The 22,369-nt window shown below is 37.3% G+C and overlaps 1 protein-coding gene across 1 annotated transcript in view; it reads right to left on the reverse strand.

Moving 5' to 3' along the window:
- The window catches only part of ZFHX3 (zinc finger homeobox 3), a 1,392,145-nt gene that overhangs the window by 1,177,693 nt on the left and 192,083 nt on the right, over window positions 1–22,369 (reverse strand). The window contains exon 4 of the mRNA XM_064580652.1: window positions 11,193–11,297. The gene's annotated coding sequence lies outside the window, so the exon portion shown is untranslated. The remainder of the gene's footprint in view (window positions 1–11,192; window positions 11,298–22,369) is intronic.

Below are 22,369 nucleotides of genomic sequence, written 5' to 3' on the forward strand. Positions count from 1 at the left end.
GCTAACTAGCTCTTTAGTACATTTGCAAATAGAACATATTACATTCCTATCATCCAACAACTTTCCCATTAGCTACAGTAAATACTCTGCACTTTCGTTACCCATCAGTTCCCCCATAGAGTTATGGGTTACAAGTTTAATGGTTTCATTTGCATATCCAGCTGAGGTAAATTAGAAAAAGTCGCCACACTCATTACACTTTATTGCATTACAAACACAGATGTCTGTTTTTTCTAGACCCGCTTAACCTTGACCTAAAGAGAGATTAGAGTAATACAGTGAGAAAATATCCACTGTTCACATGGCTTCTCACATCTGAACTACACTGAATTTCCTAGAATATAAAAGATTTTTAGTTTTTTAACTAGGGTAACCTCAAAAAAACCACAATAATCAGATATTGCTTTCCTTACTTATGAATTATCTGTTAAAAAATCCTTAGCTATTATTTCTCATATAGACAAGAGAAAATTATCTGTCTTTGCCACCTTAAAAAAAAAAAAAAACAACTTTCTTCACTAGAAAATAACGCCCAGCCACTATCTAGCTTAGCGATCCATTTCACAAAACTATAGATCAAAAGGCCAAGGAATAGGCAACCAAGGGCCCTCTGGAGTTTTAGCTTTTGCTCACTAAGGTAGTATTATAGGTCTCCATCACTGGTAATTTTATAACCTGTCCTGATGTCCTCATCTCACCCCTAGAAGATTCCTTATACACAGCTATGCAAGCACATGGTGCAGGGAGAAAGGCCATTTGTTTATGATTATGTGGCAAATCTTTGATAAGAGACCATCATTCCAGTGGTCACATTCTCATCCACAATGGGGACAAGCCATTTGTCTAACTTGTTAAGAGCTATAATCAAAAATCCAATGCATAATTAAATTTGAAGATTTTTTATTTTTTTATTATGTTATGTTAATCACCATACATTAAATCATTAGTTTTTGATGTAATGTTCCATGATTCATTGTTTGCACCTAACACCTAACACCTAACACCCAGTGCTCCATGCCCTCCTTAATACCCACCACCAGGCCAACCCATCCCCCCACCCCCCTCCCCTCTAGAACCCTCAGTTTGTTTTTCAGAGTCCATAGTCTCTCATGGTTTGTCTCCCCCTCCAATTTCCCCCCCTTCATTCTTCCCCTCCTGCTTTTTTTTTTTTTTTAAACATATAATGTATTACTTGTTTCAGAGGTACAGGTCTGTGATTCAACAGTCTTACACAATTCACAGCGCTCACCATAGCACATACCCTCTCCAATGTCTATCACCCAGCCACTCCACCCCCCCACCCCCCACCCCCCACCACTCCAGCAACCCTCAGTTTGTTTCCTGAGATTAAGAATTCCTCATATCAGTGAGGTCATATGACACATGTCTTTCTCTGATTGACTTATTTCGCTCAGCATAACACCCTCCAGTTCCATCCACGTTGTTGCAAATGGCAAGATTTCATTCCTTTTGATGGCTGCATAATATTCCATTGTGTATATATACCACATTTGAAGAATTATCTTTAAACCAAGCATGAAAATTAGCAAATAAAACCAATACATATATGATGCTTAAGGTAGCCTCCGATACTCAACCAAAGCCAATGTACAAATGAACCATTTTCACACACAACTATGAAGGACATGGAAAATACCTGGCTTCACACTTACATTAAAGCTGTACAACTATATGAGACTACATATGCCCAGAGAGAGGTTTCCTTCAAGATAAATACATGGCTAGAGGGAAATGAAAGAGGAAAAGCCAGAAAGAGGAGATAACAAGGAAAGTATTCTAGAAAATATTTAGATGCAAAAATTAACTTAGGTAACTTATGAAAAATTAAAGAGACCTATCGATGACCAAGAGAAGACCTTGGTGGAACATACAAATTGTGCTTTATCTTTTTGGCTGAGGCATCTTTACTGTGCAGCTAATGAAGTTTCAGTGTGAGGGCCTCTCCCTTGTATAGCCACTTCCAAAGCCCTGGAGGGGCCCTCACAATATGATTTTATAAGATTTTCAAAGCTAAGATATTTTTCACCATAATTAGTTAAGACACTGTCTCTCTCCACGCTGACTTCTCTGTCACACTTCCCTCATGTCAGGTGGCATGAGAGTTACTGCAGGCATTTTTTGATGTTTTGGAAAGGGGAAGTTGGGAATACACTGATTTGGGGTTTACAGGATATAGCAATGTGTTTTGTTGTCACTTCCAGATATAGTGAAAATACTGCTCATCTTCTCAGAGGAATGGCTTCCAGGAATACTCCCGCCTTCCCTCTGTGTCCACTTGCCTAGCTACGAGACATAAAGGAGCAGGGTCAGGGGTTCGATCATGATATGACAATGTTTGAAAGGTATCAAGCCAGAAGCTATTCTGTAAAAAAAAATTCTTCCAATTATCAGATGTATAAAATTGCAAGCAGAGGACTCAGTTCTCATCAGTGCATAGTCAAAATAGACATTCTCTCCTTTCAGAAATAATACAATGTATGCAAGTGAAACACATCATATGTTCTTTTTTCTTTATTTCATAGCAAAGTTTAAACACACCATTTTTACTGTAATTTAAAAAGACATCTTACAAGAGGTTCCTGGGTGGCTCAGTTGGTTAAGTGTCCAACTCTGATTTAGGCTGAGGTCATGATCTCAGGGTCATGAGATCGAACCCCATGTCCGGCTCTGTGCTCAGTAGGGAGTCTAGTGGAGATTTTCTCTCTCCCTCTCCCTTTGCCCCTCCGCCCCTCCCTGCATGTGTGTGCTCTCTCTCTCTCAAATAAACAAATAAATCTTAAAAAAAAAAAAAGATGTCTTACAAAGTTTTAATCAAATAAGGAAGAAATGAAAGACTCCTGATATCTTCTTTCGGCTTCTTTAAATTTATTTATTAAAGATCTGTCTGTAAGTTCAGATTAAAAAATGATATAAAACAAAAGAGATAAAGATGAGAGTTGAAATCAACAGAAATTACTCTAACATCAAGAAAAGAATTGTATCCAAAATGTTTCAATCATACCAAAGCAGTAATTCATTAAAGGAAGAGATAAATGTTGACTAACCATAATGAATACATTCTTGGATTGTTTGATCATTAAATTAAAAAGAGGAAGAACACAAATGAACACACTGGGAAGAGATTAAATTTCTTCCTGATTTGCCAGGAAGTTTGAATAGTGATGAAAATAACATAAAACTTACAATGTACAAGGACACTGACAACAAATGAGTGTTGTCAATTCAAAGGCCAAGACTATTCACTCTCTAAGGGAACTTGAAATGCCTTGAAATCTCACAGTCCAAACAGAAAAGAAACTTGGGGGCAATTTTGCTCCATGTGAATCCTAAACAATTTTACAATTTCATATAAGCTCTATAAATAAAGACTTAGGACACTAAAATACATTTTTCTTTAAAATAATTTTTTCTGAGCACCACCAACAACAAAAAATGCCAACCAGCTATGCTAAAAAAAAAAAAAAAAAAAAAAGATTGAATTATCTTTCTGTCCTCTCACTGAAGAGCAAAATTTAAAAATCATTGTTAACTACATGTATGAAACCATCACACTGTACCCTCTAACCTGATACCATGTTATATGTCAGTTATATCTCCTCATTAAAGCTGGGGGGGGTACTGAAATTAAATTTAAAAATCGAGGTCAAGACTATGCAGCCACAAACTATAAGGAAAAAAGTGTCATTGAGGTGTTTTGGCAATTCATTAATAAAAACATTATATTATTGTCCTTGGCCATGTGGTTTTTGTTGCTGTTTTCTTTTCTCAATCTACATATTTACCTTCACACTTATTTTTGTATCAATCATTTCATGTTTTCTTAAAGAGCGTTCTAAAATTGTATAATCTTTAGGCCCCACACCTCCTGGATTTACCACTGCCCCAGAGCCCCTCTGTTTCACTGCAGCTAAATGTTCACAGTGAAGCAAGGTTTGCCCTGGTATGCTATTGTTCAGAATCCTGATGAGGTTAAGAAGTAAAGATCAAAGTGAAACTTCCTCACGAAAATGGGACTGACCTGGGCACCTGGGTGGCTCAGTTGGTTAAAGCAACTGCCTTCGGCTCAGGTCATGATCCTGGAGTCACTGGATGGAGTCCCGCATCGGGCTCCCTGCTCAGTGAGGAGACTGCTTCTCCCTCTGACCCTCCCCCCTCTCATGTACTCTCTCTCATTCTCGCTCTCTCAAATAAATAAATAAATCTTAAAAAAAAAAAAAAGAAAATGGGACTGACCTATCTCAGTAGGTACATTCCTCCCAAAAATACCAAAAGCAACCCTTGCCTTTGCCTAGAAACAGAGAGTCATTGATGATTTCTCAACTGTTGCAATGTTGATCCTCAGCTACATGTCACCAAACACCATGTCTGAAGGACTGTGCACTAGTCGTCTTGTTCCGATTACAATGTTTCCCTCTCTGAAGCACATATTTTTTATTAAAAAATTACTACTGGGGGAAAAAAGAGGACAGGAAAGTCAAACTATCAAGCTCCATTTTCCTAATTCTGGATTTTCGTTTAGATTGGTGAAAATATGGAATTTTCACCAGTCTAGCCTTCAGTGGTTCTAAAAACGTTATTAGGTCCACAATTGTTTTTCAGGCCTGTAAAATTTTCTTGGTTCTCACTCATATTTGCTATGTTATGCCTCCTTCTTTTTATCTTCCTAAACTTTTTCTCCCTTTTCCTATATGATAAGACTTAGAGGGTACCAACATGTACCTAATGGAAAATTCATTTTGAATTCTTTTGTAAACATAAAATCTTCAGGGGATATAAAACAAAGGCTTAGATTATAAACTTTACTTTAGGCCAGCTGGTTATCATTTGGCCTACCTTGAAACCCTTTAATCCCCAGCAACGAGCCTGTCTTTATCCTCAGAGCAGCAAAAGACTCTCATATGAAAAACAATGAACACTTATGAGTCCCCAGTTGATCTATTTCCACAAGGGATTCGGTTAGTTTTTCCAGCAAAGAATCTTAAAAATCACACTACTGGAAAGGGCTCAAAGAGGTCATCTTCGTACCAGACTGCCAAAAAGGGCTGCACTTAAAATAATCAAAACAGACAGTCATTGCTCCAGTTCTTAAAATTTTTATGGGACAGGAGTTTCTCTCAAAGACAACTCTGCACTGGTTTCCAAAGGACTGTTGCTGATGAAAATCTATAATGCTGGCAAACTGATCAATACTCCCTCAACTGCAAGAACACAGTTAAGAGGCCTACATCAGAAAGAACCCCTGGCTCAAAGAATTCAGGTAACGTGTATAACTCTCAACGGGAAGGTTTCGACCCTGTGAAACACTTAATCAAATTAAGGATCAGAAATCACAGAAAAGGAGCTCTTCCTCCAACTTCTTAATTAATAACCTTCTTAATTATCCATCCAATGGAATGTTTATCTATACAAAACAAGTTTTGCTGGACTAAAAGGAAGATCCCTAAAAAAAAGAATTATTTTGATTAGCCAGATACATTATAAAGGTTTTTTCATAATTGTTTAAAGGTACAAAACAGATACTATGTAGAATAAACTAGATTGAATGACTGTCCCTAAATCTTCACCTTACTTGCACCCAAACCCTTGCCATGGCCTCCTGATGGGCTTGGACCATATGCAGAAGTGACAATGAAGTGGTCTCTCCTGAATGTTGTTCTACAATTCCTACATGGCTACTCTTTGTGTTTCTGTCCTGTTATGGTGCCATCTGACTTCCCCTATTCTATAATCATGGATGCCTCTAAGATGGACACAAGGTTTGCTTTATATTCTCTTCTTTTGCCTTATTTATAATCCCATCTAGATCACTAGAACACGGGATAACAAATGTCAAAAGAATTATTATTGCCATCATCATTTTCACAATAAAATAAGCACAAAGACCCAGTGATTCCCTTTTAAAAATAACTGAACAAATTAGTTGACATTGTCAACTTTCAGAACTGCAACACATTTCAGAGATCATTATTTATCAGATAAGACTGAGAGGTTTAGTGATGTGGCCAAGATCACCAATGCTACTCAGTGGAAAACCCAGGAAAAGAATGTGCCTAATACTTGGAGAAATTCCTATACCCTTAGATCAAATCAAATTCTGGTAGGGATACTGAAACCAACAGCTTTAAAAAGACAAGTCAGAGTAAATCCAACGGGTGTCTGGAGAGGAGAAGAAGAAAAGAAAAAGGATATTAGAAGCCTTTGGTAAAGAAATGAAAAAAAGAAAAAGAAAAGAAAAAACTTCACCCCAAGGCAAATTAGTTTCAAAAAAAAATATTTCAATGGTAATAACTAAGTTGGTGTTGATCTTGACAACAAGATTTCAGGAGAGTACATTTTTTGCCTTCACATCTCTAATACAAATACATAAGTCATAATATATTTATGTAATTGCTATCATCCTGTATCATTGAGGGTTCTCCAAAGAAATAGAGCAATCACCATCAGGGTGTGTAGACAGACAGACAGATACAGATAGAGTGAGCAAGAGCAACAGCAAGAGTGATTTTAAGGAATTGGCTCATGTGACCGTAGAAGCTGGCAAATCCCAAAACTAACAGGCTAGAGACCCATGGAAGTTAGTATTTCACTTCTCGAGTCTATAGGCAGAATTCCCTCCTCTCAGGGGAAGTCAGTCTTGTTCTTACCAAAGCTTTCAACTGATTAAATGAAGCCCACCCAAATTATAGAGTATAATCCGTTTTACTCAAAGTCTACTGATGTAAATGTTAATCACGTCTAAAAAATACCCTCACAGAGACATCTACAATAACGTTTGACCAAATATCTAGGTACTGTGGCCTAGCTAGGTTGACACATAAAATTAACCATCACCATCTAAAACTAATGATGTAATGTATGGGGATTAACATAAGAATAAAAAAATAAATTTAAAAAAAAAATTAACCATCACATATCCATCCGTTCACTCAACAAGCTTTTATTCAGTGCTACAATGTGCAATACACTGTCAAATGCTGCAATACAGAAATGTTAGCTGTTACACTAATGTGTTTCTTTATAACACATAATAATGGGAATGACTCTGGTTTGCCATACTTTTTGACCAACAACTTTTCCATATTTCTTCAAATTCTGTATTGTCTTTACATAATTTTCCAGAAGACTAAGTAGCTAATGCGCTTAAGGAGCACATTAACTAACACTGCTCTTAAGATATGAGTAAGAAAAATAACTTAGTATGTATTTCAAATCACAAATAACAATGCTCTAATTTGAATATAGATAAATAAAATAGAAATACTTTATTTTCTTGCCATTATGGTGCAAATCAAGGTCTAATTTTTAAAAGTAATTCATTTGTAATTCTTTTGGAAATAATGCCTTGAAGTCATTATTTTTTTAATGTGGCCTATGGAGCTTTGGAAAGCACAAAATGGCACATGCAGAAAGGGCAAGAAATGGAACAGGTTATTAAAAGAAGACAGTAACTCAAATGATCACCTAAACCATGGAGTATTCTTTTTAATTTTTCTTTTTTTCTCAGGCTAGGAGGTTATTAACCTGTATCCTGGGCTAAGTGAGCACCAGTTACATCAATGGAACAGATAAATAAATGTAAGTTAAAAATTAAACATATTCTGGCAACATTAGTCCTAACAGTATTTTTAATAAAAACGAAAGGTAAATGTATTTTCTCCATTTTAATTTTTTATATACAGGGATGGGGAAAGTAACTGGATATATAAACCAATGCTAGCAAAAATAAGTTTTTGTTTTTGTGTTTTCCCCCATTCCTCATCATATATTATAACAAATCCACTTTAATATCATTCAAGTGGACACTCTCCTTTAGTCAGTATTTTCTTAAAAGGCTTTCTTTGGGAAATTATTGTCTACTTTGTTTCATTAGAATGGCATACCTAGGGCGCCTGGGTGGCTCAGTTGGTTGAGCGACTGCCTTCGGCTCAGGTCATGATCCTGGAGTCCCTGGATCGAGTCCCGCATCGGGCTCCCTGCTTGGCAGGGAGTCTGCTTCTCCCTCTGACCCTCCCCCCTCTCATGCTCTCTCTCTCTATATCTCATTCTCTCTCAAATAAATAAGTAAAATCTTTAAAAAAAAAAAAAAAAAGAATGGCATACCTAAGGGCCATGCCTGGGTTTTCACAAACATTTAACTACTAAAGGTCAAAAGCAATACTTTGCACCAATTTTTACCAGGATGTAATTGCCCTGATTTTTCAGCCACTTCTCTATTAAGACTATTTCCCTTTGGATAATCAGTCCTATAGGCTATGAAAGTCCTCCAGATTCCGGGATCTGCCATTTATACGCTATGTGATGTTGGACACTGACTCCACTCTCCCTGCCTCAGTTTACTCATCGATAAAATGGAGAAATTATGATGTCCTTATAAAGAATAAATGAGTTAAACTTCCATTCATGATAGAAACTCTCAACAAAGTGGGTTTAGGGGAAACATACCTCAAAATAATAAAAGCCATATATGAAAACCCACAGTTAACACCATACTCAATGAAGAAAAACTGAGAGCTTTTCTTCTAGGATCAAAAATAAGACAAGGATGTCCACTCTTGCCACTTGTAATCAACATAGTACTGTAGGTCCTAGCCATAGCAGTTGGACAAGAAAAAGATATAAAAGGCATCCAAATTGGTGAGGAAGAAGTAAAACTACCACTATTTGCAGATGACATGATACCTACACAGAAAACCTTAAGAACTCCACCAAAAAAGCTATTGGAAATAATAAATGAATTTGGTAAAGTTGTAGAATACAAAATTAATATACAGCAATCTGTAACAAGGAAGCAGAAAGAGAAATTTTAAAAAGTCTTCCATTTACAACTGCACCAAAAAGAATATCTAGGAATAAACTTAACCAAGGAGGTGAAAGACTTGTAAAACCCTGATGAAAGAAATTAAAGATGACAAAATTAATGGAAAAATATACCATGCTCATGGATTGGAAGAATTAATACTGTGAATTCTATTACCCAAAGCAATCTACATATTCAATGCAATCCCTATCAAAATACCAATAGTATTTTTCACAAAACTAGAATAAATAATCCTAAACTTTATATGGAACCACAAAAGACCCTGAATAGCCAAAACAATCTTGAGAAAGAAGAAAGCTGAAGCTATCACAATCCCACATTTCAAGATATACTACAAAGCTATGATCCCACATTTCAAGATATACTACAAAGCTATGCAAAACAGTATAGTACTGGCACAAAAATAGACAGATCAATAGAACAGAATAGAGAACCCAGAAATAAACCCACACTTATATGGTAAATTAATTTATGACAAAGGAAGCAAGACAATGGGAGAAAGAGAGTCTCTTCAATAAATGGTGCTGGGAAAACTGGACAGCTGCATGTAAAAGAATGAAACTGGAGCACTTTCTTTCACCATACACAAAAACAAATTCAAAATGGATTAAAGACCTAAATGTGAGACCTGAAACCATAAAACTCCTAGAAGATAACATATGCAATAAACTCTTTGACATCAGCCTTTGCAACATTTTTCTAGATATGTTTCCTCAGGCAAGGAAAACAAAATCAAAAATAAATTATTGTAACTACACAAAAATAAAAAGCTTTTGCACAGCAAAAGTAATCACCAACAAAACAAAAAGGTAACCTACCAAATGGGAGAAGATATCCACAAATGATATATTTGATAAGGGGTTAATATCCAAAATACATAAAGAAATTATACAATTCAATATCAAAACAAAAAGCAAAGGAAAAAACCCAAATAAGTTGATTAAAAAATGGGCAGAGGACGTGAATAGACATTTTTTCCAGGAATATATATAGACGGCCAACAGATGCATGAAAAGATGTTCAGTATCACTAACCACCAGGGAAATGCAAATCAAGACCACAATGAAATATCACCTTATGCCTCTCAGAATGGCTAGAACCTAAAAGACAAGAAATAACAAGTGTTGGCGGGGATGTGTACAAAGAAGAACCTAAGTGCACTATTGGTGGGAATGTAAATTGGTGCAGCCACTGTGGAAAACTGTATGGAAATTCCTCAAACAATTAAAAATGGAACTACCATATGATCCAGTCATTCACTACTGGCCCTTTACCTAAAAAAAATGAAAACACTAATTCAAAAAAATATATGCACCCCCATGTTTATTGTAGCATTATTTCTAATAGTCAAAATATGGAAGCAACCCAAGTATCCACTAATAGATAAGTGGATAAAGAAGATGTAATATTAGTCATTTAAAAATGAGATCTTACCATTTGCGATAACATGGGTGGATCTAAAAGGGTATTATGCTAAGTGAAGTAAGTCAGAGAAAGAAAATACCACATGATTTCACTTATATGTGGCATTTAAAACAAATGAACAAGCAAAAAAAGCAGAAACAGAACCATAAATACAGAGAACAAATTGATGGTTGCCAGAGGGGAAGAGGTTTGAGGGCAAAATGGGTGAAGGGGAGTGGGAGATACAGGCTTCCAGTTATAGAATGAATAACTCAAGGAATGAAAGGTAGAGCATAGGGAATATAGTCAAGGGTACTGTAACAGCACTGTATAGTGAGACATGGTAGCTACACCTGTGGTTAGCATAGCATAACATACAGAGTTGTTGAATCATTATGTTGTACCCCAGAAACTAATCTAACATTGTATATCAACCACAATAAAAAAGATTTTTTAAAGAAGAAATGCATCAAGATTTGTAAAGGATTTAGAACAGTACCTAGAACATAATAAGCACTATGTGTTGGCTGTTAACATTTTTATTACACAGATTAAGACCAAAACTAATTACTCACAATGGTAACTTGCATCATAAAAGAATGTTTGTTAACTACCCTCCCTTCTTTGTTTCATTCAGTTCCCCAGTGCCCTACTACTCTGTCACAGAGTCCGCTTCTAGGGGAACCCAATTAAAACAAGCCAATTGATATGACATGTTAGAAAACTCTGCAGTAAAGAAAAGGGTTTTAGATAACCTTAGGGATGCTAGTATACTTAGAACTCACTGGGAGAAGCACCACAGAGTCTGAAGATCTAAGTCTGGATCTTAACATTATTATCCGTTTGTGTCCCAGTCTTTAAAATCAGTAAGGAAAGGACAAACTAGTCAATAAATTAGAATAACTTGCTGACCATCTTGGGAGACAGAGTAATAAATTAGATCTCTTACCTCACACCTCAAATGACATGCCAAAGATAGAATTTTGATGTGGAAAGGCCTTCTAAAGACAGAAACCTCTTTCCTACACCCAAGGTCAGCTCCCAGGCTTCCCACCTGCAATGGAAATGAGGGGATGGAATGAATAGAAATTGTGAAAGTAGGAGCTCTAAGATTTAGAAAGTGACTGCACATGGAAGACCTTAGACAAGAAGTTTCAGAGGACTCTCTGACCTTGATCTTGGATGACAGATTAAACAAACTGTTGGGGCACCTGGGTGGCTCAGTTGGTTGAGCGTCTGACTCTTGGTTTCAGCTCAGGTCATGATCTCAGGGTCATGAGATCAAGCCCCTCATCAGGCTCCATGCTCAGCAGGGAGTCTGCTTCAGATTCTCTCTCTCCTTCTCCCTCTTCCCCTTCCTGGCCCACTTGCACACTCTCTATCTCTTTCTAAAATAAATAAAAATAAATCCAAAACAAACTGTACAACATCATCTCTGCTTGTCTCACTCTTGTGCTATAAAACCCTAGCCTACCTTCCGGCCTCATTCCTAATCCTCCCCTGTATTTTCCTACACTTTAATCATGCTGACCTTTGCACTGTTACACACACACACACACACACACACACACACACACCACGTCCTTTCTTGCCTTCCTGCCTAGATATGAACTAGGTGCTCTACCTAGAGAGTTTTCCCTTTTCCATCCCAGGTTCATCTCAGAGCCAAGGTTTTCCAACATCCACTGGGGTGATGGTAAGTGTTTAACAATCAGCATGGAATGGACAAAGCCCTGAGTTGTAGCCTTTACCAATTTCTGTGTCAATACTCTCACCAGGGCTGATTTGAAGCTATTAAGTTGACATCAGGGCTGATTTGAAGCTATTAAGTTGACATCAACCAGCAGGCAAAATTCCTGAAAACATAATAGGCTACAGAGAAACAATACAAGCTGTATATAGCACACCACATTTCCTAATCCTTCCCCCACCACTTCCTAGCTCCCCACCTCCACTCCCAGCAGATATGCCCCACACTGAGAACCCTCTCTCCCCTTAGAAGACTTCGTATTTAACTGGCATTATTCTCTTCATCATTTATTTAAGAATTTGCTTTATTTATCTACAGATTAAAAACCATTTGAGAACAATTTATTATTTTATTCCTAGTTGAAACTCCTATAGAATTTCAGGAAGGAGTCATCAATTTCTCAAGGCCCAGAGGAAGATGGAGCAGAACAGAGATTCAAAGAGGATGTTCAGAAAGAGTTTTTACCTGCTCAGAAGTGGTATGAAATTTATATTTCTAGTAGGAAAAGAACTGATAGACTTGAATGTTTGATCCTGCTTATCTACCCAATGTAGAAATGAGTCACAGAAGAGATAAAAGGTAACTCCAACATTCTTGCCTCCTGCTTTCTATTTTGTCCCCAGAGCATGCTGTCTGGAACTCAAGTAGGAAATGTCTTGTCCTACATAAAACTATTCCTTTTCTCTCCATCCCTTATCCCCTAAGGAACTGTTGCTCACTGAGAACATGAAATCATGAAATCATTGAGGGTAAGGATGAGGTCTTCTTTGCTTTTGTAATCCCCAGGGCCAGCCTAATGCTTGGTAGCCAGCAGGGATTCAATGAAGATATAGTGAGTAAACAAAATAATGCTTTCATCTAAAAAAAGGAAATGGATTTTTAAATAATAGAAATATTATTCACATAATATCCTTTTCCACTGAGCCAAACTTCAGACTGTTACCCACAAAATAGATTATAGTAGTGAGGACACCTGTTAGCCCCAAACCTTAACACTTGAAGACCTGTGAGTTCCTCCTATGCTTGTTATTAGGATGAAGGTCAAGGCTCAAATGCCATTCTTTTACTCCTTCCTTCATTCAGTCAATACTTATCTAGTACCTTTTATATGCTAAACCCAGTGCTGGAAATTGTATACATTTCTTCAAAGTTAACACTCATTTTATATCCTATGTAGAAGAAAATAAGATTCATGAATACTTAAATGCCTTAGGACATGAGGCATGACACAATAGCACAACAACCTTAAAGAAAGTACCAGCTTCCAAATGGACACCAAATACATAAAATCCAAGTAGTCTCCAATTTTCCTAAACTACACACACAAAGAAAATTTAAATTACACACAAAGAGAACTGTTACCAGAAAAATACTAACAATATGGTATTAAACATGTTTTAAGATGTAGTCCTATGGACAGAATGAGCTCAAAGGTCTCAGAAACAGTCTTCCAGATTTCTCAGAAAGTCTTCCTGTGATAAAACCTAAAACCTGTTGGTATTTAATAGTGGCATTTATCTGCCAGCCATAGACACCTGTCTGTGATAGCAAATATGATACTCAACTCATCAGTAAGTACTGCCACCTTTATTAACAAAACATGTGCCTTATCTAACAACTTCTCCACTGATGTCATCCTGGTTAAGTCTCTACCACCTCTTTACAGACTACTCTAACACAAAACAGAGCAGTCAAAGCCATCCTCCTAAAGTAGAAATCAAACATTGTTCCTCCCTTGCTTAAACTCCAATGGCTTCTGCAGACTTGAGACTCTAAGATCACTCTCACTTCTGACACCAACTACAAAGTTCAGGGGTCCCCATGACTGCCCTCACTTGTGTCGCAAATTACAAGTTTGGGAGTCCCTAAGACCACCCTCAGGTTGGATAACTTGCTAGAAAACCTCACAGAACTCACTAAAAGCTGTTATACTCATAGTTCTGGTTTATTACAAAGAAAGGATATAGACAGAAATCAGCCAAGGGAAGAAGAGAATGGGCCAGAGTCCAGGACAGCTCCACACAAAGCTTCCAGTTGTCATTTCCAGCAGAGTCATGTATAGCACTAACTCTTCCCTCCCAAGATGTGTGACAATACTCATGGTGTTACTGCCAACCAGGGAAGCTCAATCAACCATTGGTATTCAGAATTTTTATTAGGATTCAGTCACCTATATATGGTTGGCTGTCCACATGGCTGATCTTTAGTCTCTAGTCTCTCTGGAAGTTGAGATGCTACTATATGGTCCAAAACAACCACCATAAATCACACTGTCAAACTATCCAGTGTGGCTCAGGACTTCAAGGTAGGCAAAGACTGTCTTATCAGGCAGGGCTCCCAGGAGCCAAGGACAAAAGCCAGTCCTCTATTTGGGTGAGGTTAATTGTTTCCAATACATTTAAAACAAATACTCCTGGCCTACAAGGGCAGTTAAGATCTGGCCTTTACCTTCCTTTCCTCCATCTCCATTTCCCCATCACTTGCTCTGCTCCAATCCCATCAGCCTCCTTTCAGTTCGCGGGATAAAGACAGCTCCCAGTCAGGGTTGTTTCTCCTACTGTTCCCTCTACTTAGAATGCCCTTCCCCAGATCTTCACATGGTTGCCTGTACTCATCAAATTAATCGCCACCCGGGCACCTGGGTGGCTCAGTTGTTAGACGTCTGCCCTCGGCTCAGGTCATGATTCCAGGGGCCTGGGATCGAGCCCCGCATCGGGCTCCCTGCTCGGTGGGAGGCCTCCTTTTCCCTCTCCCACTCCCCCTGCTTGTGTTCCCTCTCTCGTTGTGTCTCTGCCAAATAAATAAATAAAATCTTAAAAAAAAAAAATTAGTTGCCACCTCCTTAGAGAGGCCTTCCCTAAATACTCTAGCAAAAGCAGTTGCAACCTGCCTCCTGACACACGCACACACACACACTATAAATTTGTGCATGCACTGAACATATGCACTATACATGCACACACTATCTACACACACCCATGTATACTCAGACTACATACACATACATACTCTACCACATTAAACTGTCTTCTTCATAGAACTTTTTAGGACCTAAATTGTTCATTATTTGTTTATTGCCTCTCTATTCTTTACAATAAGAATATTGTAAGCTTATTCACCAATCTTATTGACGAGTCTTTTCCCAGTATACAAACTGGTACCTAATATCCAGTATGTGTTGAAAAAAATTTGTGGATTGACTATGCCTGATATGAGACAAGTATAAACACACAGAATGATAACTTCCCTAAACTGGTTTCACATCGAATGTATACCTGCAGCATTAAAAACAAGTCTCTTTTTCTTAGTGAGCAAGAGACTAGACATTGTATGCCTTTTTAATTAACCAAGGGAAAATGCTAGTATGACTATATGAAATGTAATCAAATTAATAAGTCTCATTTTCCCATGTGGATTGTTAAATTAGTCTCATTATCTGGTATCCATAAATCATGCTCGTGATTTAAATCTACCAGGTATCAGTGGTAGGAAAAAAAATAATGCCAGGCTGGACCGAGGAGCAAAAGGTAAGTCTCTTTTTCCTTTTCTCCCATATCGGAAAATCCAAGTTCCTAACTCAATGCTAACCAATTAAAGGTAAGCTGATTATTCACCAATTAAAAAGAAATGAACTATCAAGCCACAAAAGACATAGATGAATCTTAAAGGCATATTGTTAAGCCAATCTGAAAAGGCTACCTACTGTATAACTCTAACTGTATGACATTCTGGAAAAGGCAAAACTATGGAAACAGTTGTTGGGAAGGAAAAATTTTTCTCTGCACTTCAAAAGTTTTTCCAGCTGGTCTAAGAAATAAATTGACATGAGAAAGGTTAACAAGAGAAAATTAAATTTCATTCAGTACATATAGGAATCTCACATACAGGAGAAATTCAAAGATAGAAAGGTAAAATGAGGTATATATGCCTTCCTGAGCTAAGGAATGGAATAGGGGTCTGGGGCCTCAAAGGGGAGGAGGGTAAATCACAGGGCAATAAAAAGAGCAGATGTTTGGTAGTTAGATGTTTATCCTGCCATACAGATGTGTCACTCAGATAAAATTTATCTCTGGTAATAACTCTTATTCTGGGAAAGACCCCCAATTTAGATTCTTCTAGGTAGTTAAGAGAGACAAAAGTTTCTCTTGAGCCCACAGGGTCTTGATTATCTTCAGCTCAAAATATCCCACAAGCCAAAGTGGCATATTTTGGAGAGACTTGTCCTGAACCCCTTCACAATAAAAAGAACAGTGATTGCCAAGGGTTTGGGGGTAGGGATGAATAGATGAAGCACAGAGCAGTGAAACTGTTCAATATGATACCATAATAGTGGATACATGTCATTTTACATTTGTCAAAATCCATAGAACACACAACACCAAGAGTAAACCCTAATGTAAATGATGAATGTTAGTTAATAATGATGTATCAACAATTGGTTCATCAATTGTAATAAATGTACACACTAAGGCAAGATGTTAACAGGCGAAACTGGGCAGGGGAGGAAGGAGTATGAGAGCTCTCTATGCTTTCCCTAGATTTTTTTGTAAACCCAAAACTGCTCCCCAAAAAATCCTATTAATTAAAAAAAAGTACAATCTCCATTTCTTTTCATGAAAATTTGAGAGGCTATCTCCTCAACTCTAAATGCATTAAGATACACAGTCTTACCCATTTTTTAGTTAATTATAATCTATTTGCCCAGCACATTTCCAGATTCTATGTAACAGATGGTGAAAATGTCTATTCTGAAGGCCTATAAAGTATTCCTGTTCAAGAATAGTAGCTATTATCCAACATCCCCCTCACAAGAGTTGGAATACCCAGGGTAGGGTGCAAAGAAAGGAAGGGCCACACGTGGGCAACACGGTGGAAAACAGAAAGCAAATCCTCGGGGTGCTAACAGGAATAGAGAGTAGCCCTAGAGGAATTAAAAGTAACCCCCACCAGGAACCTAGGGAAATCATCTATGCAGAGAAAGAAATGACTTGTTTGAAATTCATTCACACTGGCAGGGTCAATAGAAAAATTTCAATGTAAATAACAGGAGACTTTAAATGTGTGTTTGCTGAATGCTGAAGCACTGGGGGCAGAAACTAAGCAGAGGTTTCTGCAGTAGCCAAATGTTTCCTCTTATCACAGCAGAACGACCATTAGAAGAGAAGCCCTGAGAACGTCTTGAATGTAGATGAAGTCCAATCGGAAACCCCCGTGAGTGATTTTTAAAGATTTTTTTTCTATTCTCCATTGTATTCCATCTGGATTGGATAAAATTTGGGGGAGTGACAATTTGCCATTATCTTAACCTTGGAACTGAAGCAAAATTTAAAGGAATTAATGTAGCTTTTTCCCTTCCCAAGAGCATCTTCACCTTTACATTTCATTCGTCATCAGCAAGCAGGGGACAGTTATTCAGAAAACAATGGCAGGAGCTCCATAGCACTAGGGGTTTAATGCTATTTCTGTCTCCATAAAATCTTCAATAATTTGTTTACGACTTCTAAAATTCAACAATAGTGTGCAAATGCAATTCCACTTATGTTAATGTGTGCCTCCTTCTCGCATATTAGATTCTGAATAAAAATTAGGCAAGTGCTCTGTTTTGAAAATATGTAAGATGTGAACTTGCAGGGAGGAAAAAAACCCTCCAAATGCAGTATCCTATCAACCACATTTTTTTTAACTTAATAACTTAAGTGAACTGTTAGTGAAATTACAACCTGCTTGTGACACAATAAATTTACAACAAAATTCATTCCATAAATTATTCAATTCCATGACTGCAGTCAAGGAGAGAAATATCACCAGGAGCAGGTGATTAGCATGTGAAAAGAAAACCCATCTCCCCACCAAAACAATCACTGTCAAAGCCTCCTATTGGAGTTTTGCAAAAATTACCATTAAGAACACACATTTAAATCTTCGTAGTTACTTTAAAAGGACTAAGTATTTGATTTACATTATATTCATTTGTTCTTTCTTCAACTGTCTCTTTCTCCCACAAACCATAACCGCCTCAGTAAATGCTTGCTCAATCAAGTGTGCATTAAAACAAAAGAATTTAACTTCAATAAAAGTGATGAATCAGGGCCAGAAGTTAACTTTTCCTTCCTCTGTATATCTGGCTACCAGGTAGGCAGAGCAGAAATTTATATTTGATATCCCACAGGGGAATATTATCGGTTTCTATTGTGTCGTTGGTCATAGTTGTAGATTTTTGCATAAATCATTTGAAGCAAGAGTTGCAGGGCAAAGGATTTTCCAACAAAACTACATTTGTGAACATTTTCTATGGGCAATAGATCTATGTAAATGGGACTGTCAACTTTCCACTGACTCAATGCATAAAAGATGGTGCTTACGGACTAAAGAAAGAGTTTCCGGATCAAGACGGGTTTTCTGAAATCTAGGATGCAAATACCTAGCTGTTGGTATTTCTAGCAAGCTACTGGAACATTACTTAACTCTACATGGTAGCTGTTCAATAAACCAAAAAGAGTAGATGCAATCACCTTTTCTCTTAAACAAATCAAGAATGTGGCTATCCTCCCATATTAATACATACATTGCTTTCATTTCAGCACACGCTTTGGAATTTGGCTTTCCTTAGGGGTTGCTCTTTTTCTCATAAGTAGTGTATGGCAGGCAGATGACGGCCATCCAAAGATATCTGTGTCCTAGTTCCCAGAAACTCTGAATATGTTACATTACCCGGCAAAAGGGAATTAAGGTTACAGATGGAATTAAGGCTAATAATCAGCTGAGCTTAAAAGAGGGAGATTATATTGGGTAGCCCCCAATGTAATCACTGGAGTCTTCAAATATGCAAGAAGAAGGCCAAAGAGTGAGTACCAAAGTGATATAAGAAGGACTTAACTGGACATTAATGGCTTTGCAGATGGAGGAAGGGGTCTTGAACCAAGAAATATGGGCAGATTCTAAAAAATGAACCATCCAAGAAAACAAATTCTCTCCTTGAGTGGGTGTGGGTGAGAAGGGTAGCTCTCACATGACAGCCTTAGGACCTGCTTCAGGGAAGAAGGGAAAGGTCACAAGTTCCTTCCTTCACTGCTATTTCCCAAATTATTTCAGCTTAAAATATGGTGCCATATTTGAGGGTAGTGTGTTAATTGTCCAGCATGGAAGAAAACAGACACAGAATCACAAAATGGAAGAACTGAAAGAAACCTTATGCAATCTAGGTTAACCCTCCTTATTTTATCAGAAAAGCAATCAAGATTCAAAAGGTGGAATTCTCTCCAAAGACCACATAGTCTGGAGTAAAAGTAGCTTAGAATACTGGCCCAGATCTCTTTGATAATGCACAATGCTGCCTATATGGGTGGTTCAAATTCACTCTTTGTTAATCCAACAAATACTTATTGAGCATCTGCCTGTGTGATGGGCACTTGCCTTAGGCACTAATTATGAAGTGAGGAACAAGAGGAACATAATTACTATGTAGTTATTCATATCACAGAGTTAACTATGTACTCACTATGTAGTTAATAATCCAATGGGAGAAAACAGACAACATCAATAAATAAGCAAACAGTGTTCTACTGAAAACTTAACAGGTTAATGTGATACAAAGGACTAGAGGTCATCTCAGATAGCTGATCAGCAAAGAACTCTTAAAATATCTGAGTGACAACAAAGAGCCAAGCAGGATGGGGAAAGAATGTTTCAGGCAGAGGGAACATCCAGTGTCAAGGTTGTGGAGCAGAAACTTAATTTTGGAGGAACATCCTAAAAGCTAGTGAGACAAGAATCTGATAATGAGGGTGACAGGATAGATGGGAGTTAGAAATGTAAGTAAGGACCAGGTCAAGCTCTGAAACCACTTTGTGTTATATGTAGCTATATTATCTGTGTTTATATTTCTGTTGACTTCCATGTTGGAATGTGAAATGTTCACAGAGACAGATGAATTTAATACACAAAGCACCTAATACTATCAAGTAAACATGAACTGAGATCTGTTCCCCTGCTTCACATTGAAGGGTTGGGTTCAAAGAAATCAAATCAACAAATATGAATGGATTATTGGCACTCATCAGTGACACTGTGGATGATTTTATAAAGTGAAGGCTTACAAGGGCACTTCAAGATAGAGATGGCATATTTCAACTACAATCAATCAGATATTTCCTAGCATGGGAGAAGCCAATTAGTATTTCCTGAGCACACTCTATGTGCCAGGCACTCTAATAGGTGCTTTACCTACAATATCACTATTAATGCCCCACAAAACAACTGAATGTCAAAAGCATTCGGATGTTAAGGAACTGGCTCAAGACTGCACTCTTAGCAGAAGAATGGCAACTATACACTAGCCTGTCTGCCTCCAAAGGCCACACTTTCCTTCATTTTGCCATGTGCCACTTAGAATGATCAAAAAATACTCTGCATGAATCACATCACTTCTAAACAATTCATTCTCTTCCTGTATGAAATGACATATGGGACTAGATGATCTCAAAAATTCTTACCTCTAACATTCTGTGATTCTGTGATTCTATTATATTGGCAGAAACAGTCCACCCCCATTCTTGCAACCCTCTGCACCTGGAAATTTCCTCCTTCATAAGTTGTATAGCAGTTGCTACCCATCAATGAGAAATGCTTCCTTCTACCAAGAAATCACATTCTTGCCTATCCAGGGAAATGTTTCAGGAGATAACTTAGAGAACAGGTGAGAAAAGCAGTAGATATAATTTGATTAATATTAAATAGGTCAAGAGATGACAACAATGACACCATGCATTTATTAGGAAGGACCCATTCTCCAAAAATCACAAAGCACTTTGTGATCTCTTAGTTCAAATACTGGTAGCCACCAGTGACAATGAAAGGCATAATTCTCATTTTTCCTGTATTACAGACCCAAAGTATTCAGATTCTAAGAGGTTAGCCCAGTAGAGGCATGTGTTGTGGAATATCTCTAATGAGACATTAAAAGACAACCACTGGAACAAAACATGACAGAAAAGAAAATAACAATCTACATAACAGAGGAATCCATTTTGTTCAACCATTATCATGGTGTATAAATAATGTAAATTTTTTTAATGTACTGCACTTGTATATTCCTGTAGTAACCAGAAGGAAATGCCACCATTTAAGATATACTATTTTTACAGAGTAATATTTGAAGTTTTGTGACATTAACTTACCACAAGATCAGAGTTTACTGACCTAAAAGGAAGTGCATAATCTGGGAGATAAAAGTAACATACAGATTCACGCAGAAAACCTCATAGTAGGAAATGTAGTCAGCATAAAGATATATATAATCAAGCTTCCATGAAACAAAGGTGAGCTACTGTGTCTACTTCTGTAGTAGTAGAATAGGAATACACGTAGGACTCCTGAGCAGGAAATTGTTTACTTGCACACCAATTTTCCAGGACACATCTTGGTACCACCTTACATAAAGTAAAGTGGAAAAGCTGTGGGACAAGATTGAAATGATGAAATCCTGAGATTTGTGCTATGAGGTAAAATTGGAAGTAATGACCACTGGAGAAAGATGGTTCAAAATAGATATAAATGAGGTTATTAGGATGCCCAAGAGGATAGCCAAGGGAGAGCTGTTACCAAGAAGGATCATTAAAGGTGATTTGTGGGAACAGCCAAGTTTGAAATAGCATGACTGTCAAATTCAATGGGCCCAAACAGTTCAACAAAGCCCAGATTTTATTAGTTTGTCAATCAACTTAGTTTTAGGAAATATTTTAAAACACTACCTTATGTATCACCTACTAAAATTTTTAAATTAATATTTTTAAATTAATTAAAAGCAGTGGTCCCCATGTACTTTAGAAACCACATCATTCTTTGACTATTATCTATTGCAACTTTTTAGTAACCATTTGATCAAACTTTGAAATACCAAGAAAAGGTTTATTCCAGTCTCACCACCTAGACACATCCTCAAATTCTATTATTTAAAGTACATTAAAGGGCGCCTGGCTGTCTCAGTCAGTGGAGCATGTGACTCTTGATGTCAGGGTTGCAAGTTTGAGCCCTACATTTGGTGTAGAGATTAATAAAAATATTTTTAAAAAATAAAGTACATTAAAAGCTACTATCTATAAATTAACTAAAGAACACATTTTCAAGGACAATGTAAACTCAGAGGAGGTACCATTAATCTCACAAAGTGAATTCTCAATTATTGGAGGATTTTAATATCATTGTTAAGTAACAGTCTAAATACTGTTGAAGGAAGAACAAATTTACACTATCTCTCTATTTTCTGGTGGCCATTGTTATCCTTGCAGGCCCAGAAGGGCATCACCTCCATCTTATGCACATGGAACACAAATCCAATATATCAGCTATGGCCCATTAAGGATTCACAGCTTAGATCC

Source organism: Mirounga angustirostris, unplaced genomic scaffold (genome assembly GCF_029215605.1).
Source record: "Mirounga angustirostris isolate CCGP_5_RB_7025 unplaced genomic scaffold, mMirAng1.0.hap1 SCAF_16, whole genome shotgun sequence".
NCBI classification, from domain to species: domain Eukaryota; kingdom Metazoa; phylum Chordata; class Mammalia; order Carnivora; family Phocidae; genus Mirounga; species Mirounga angustirostris.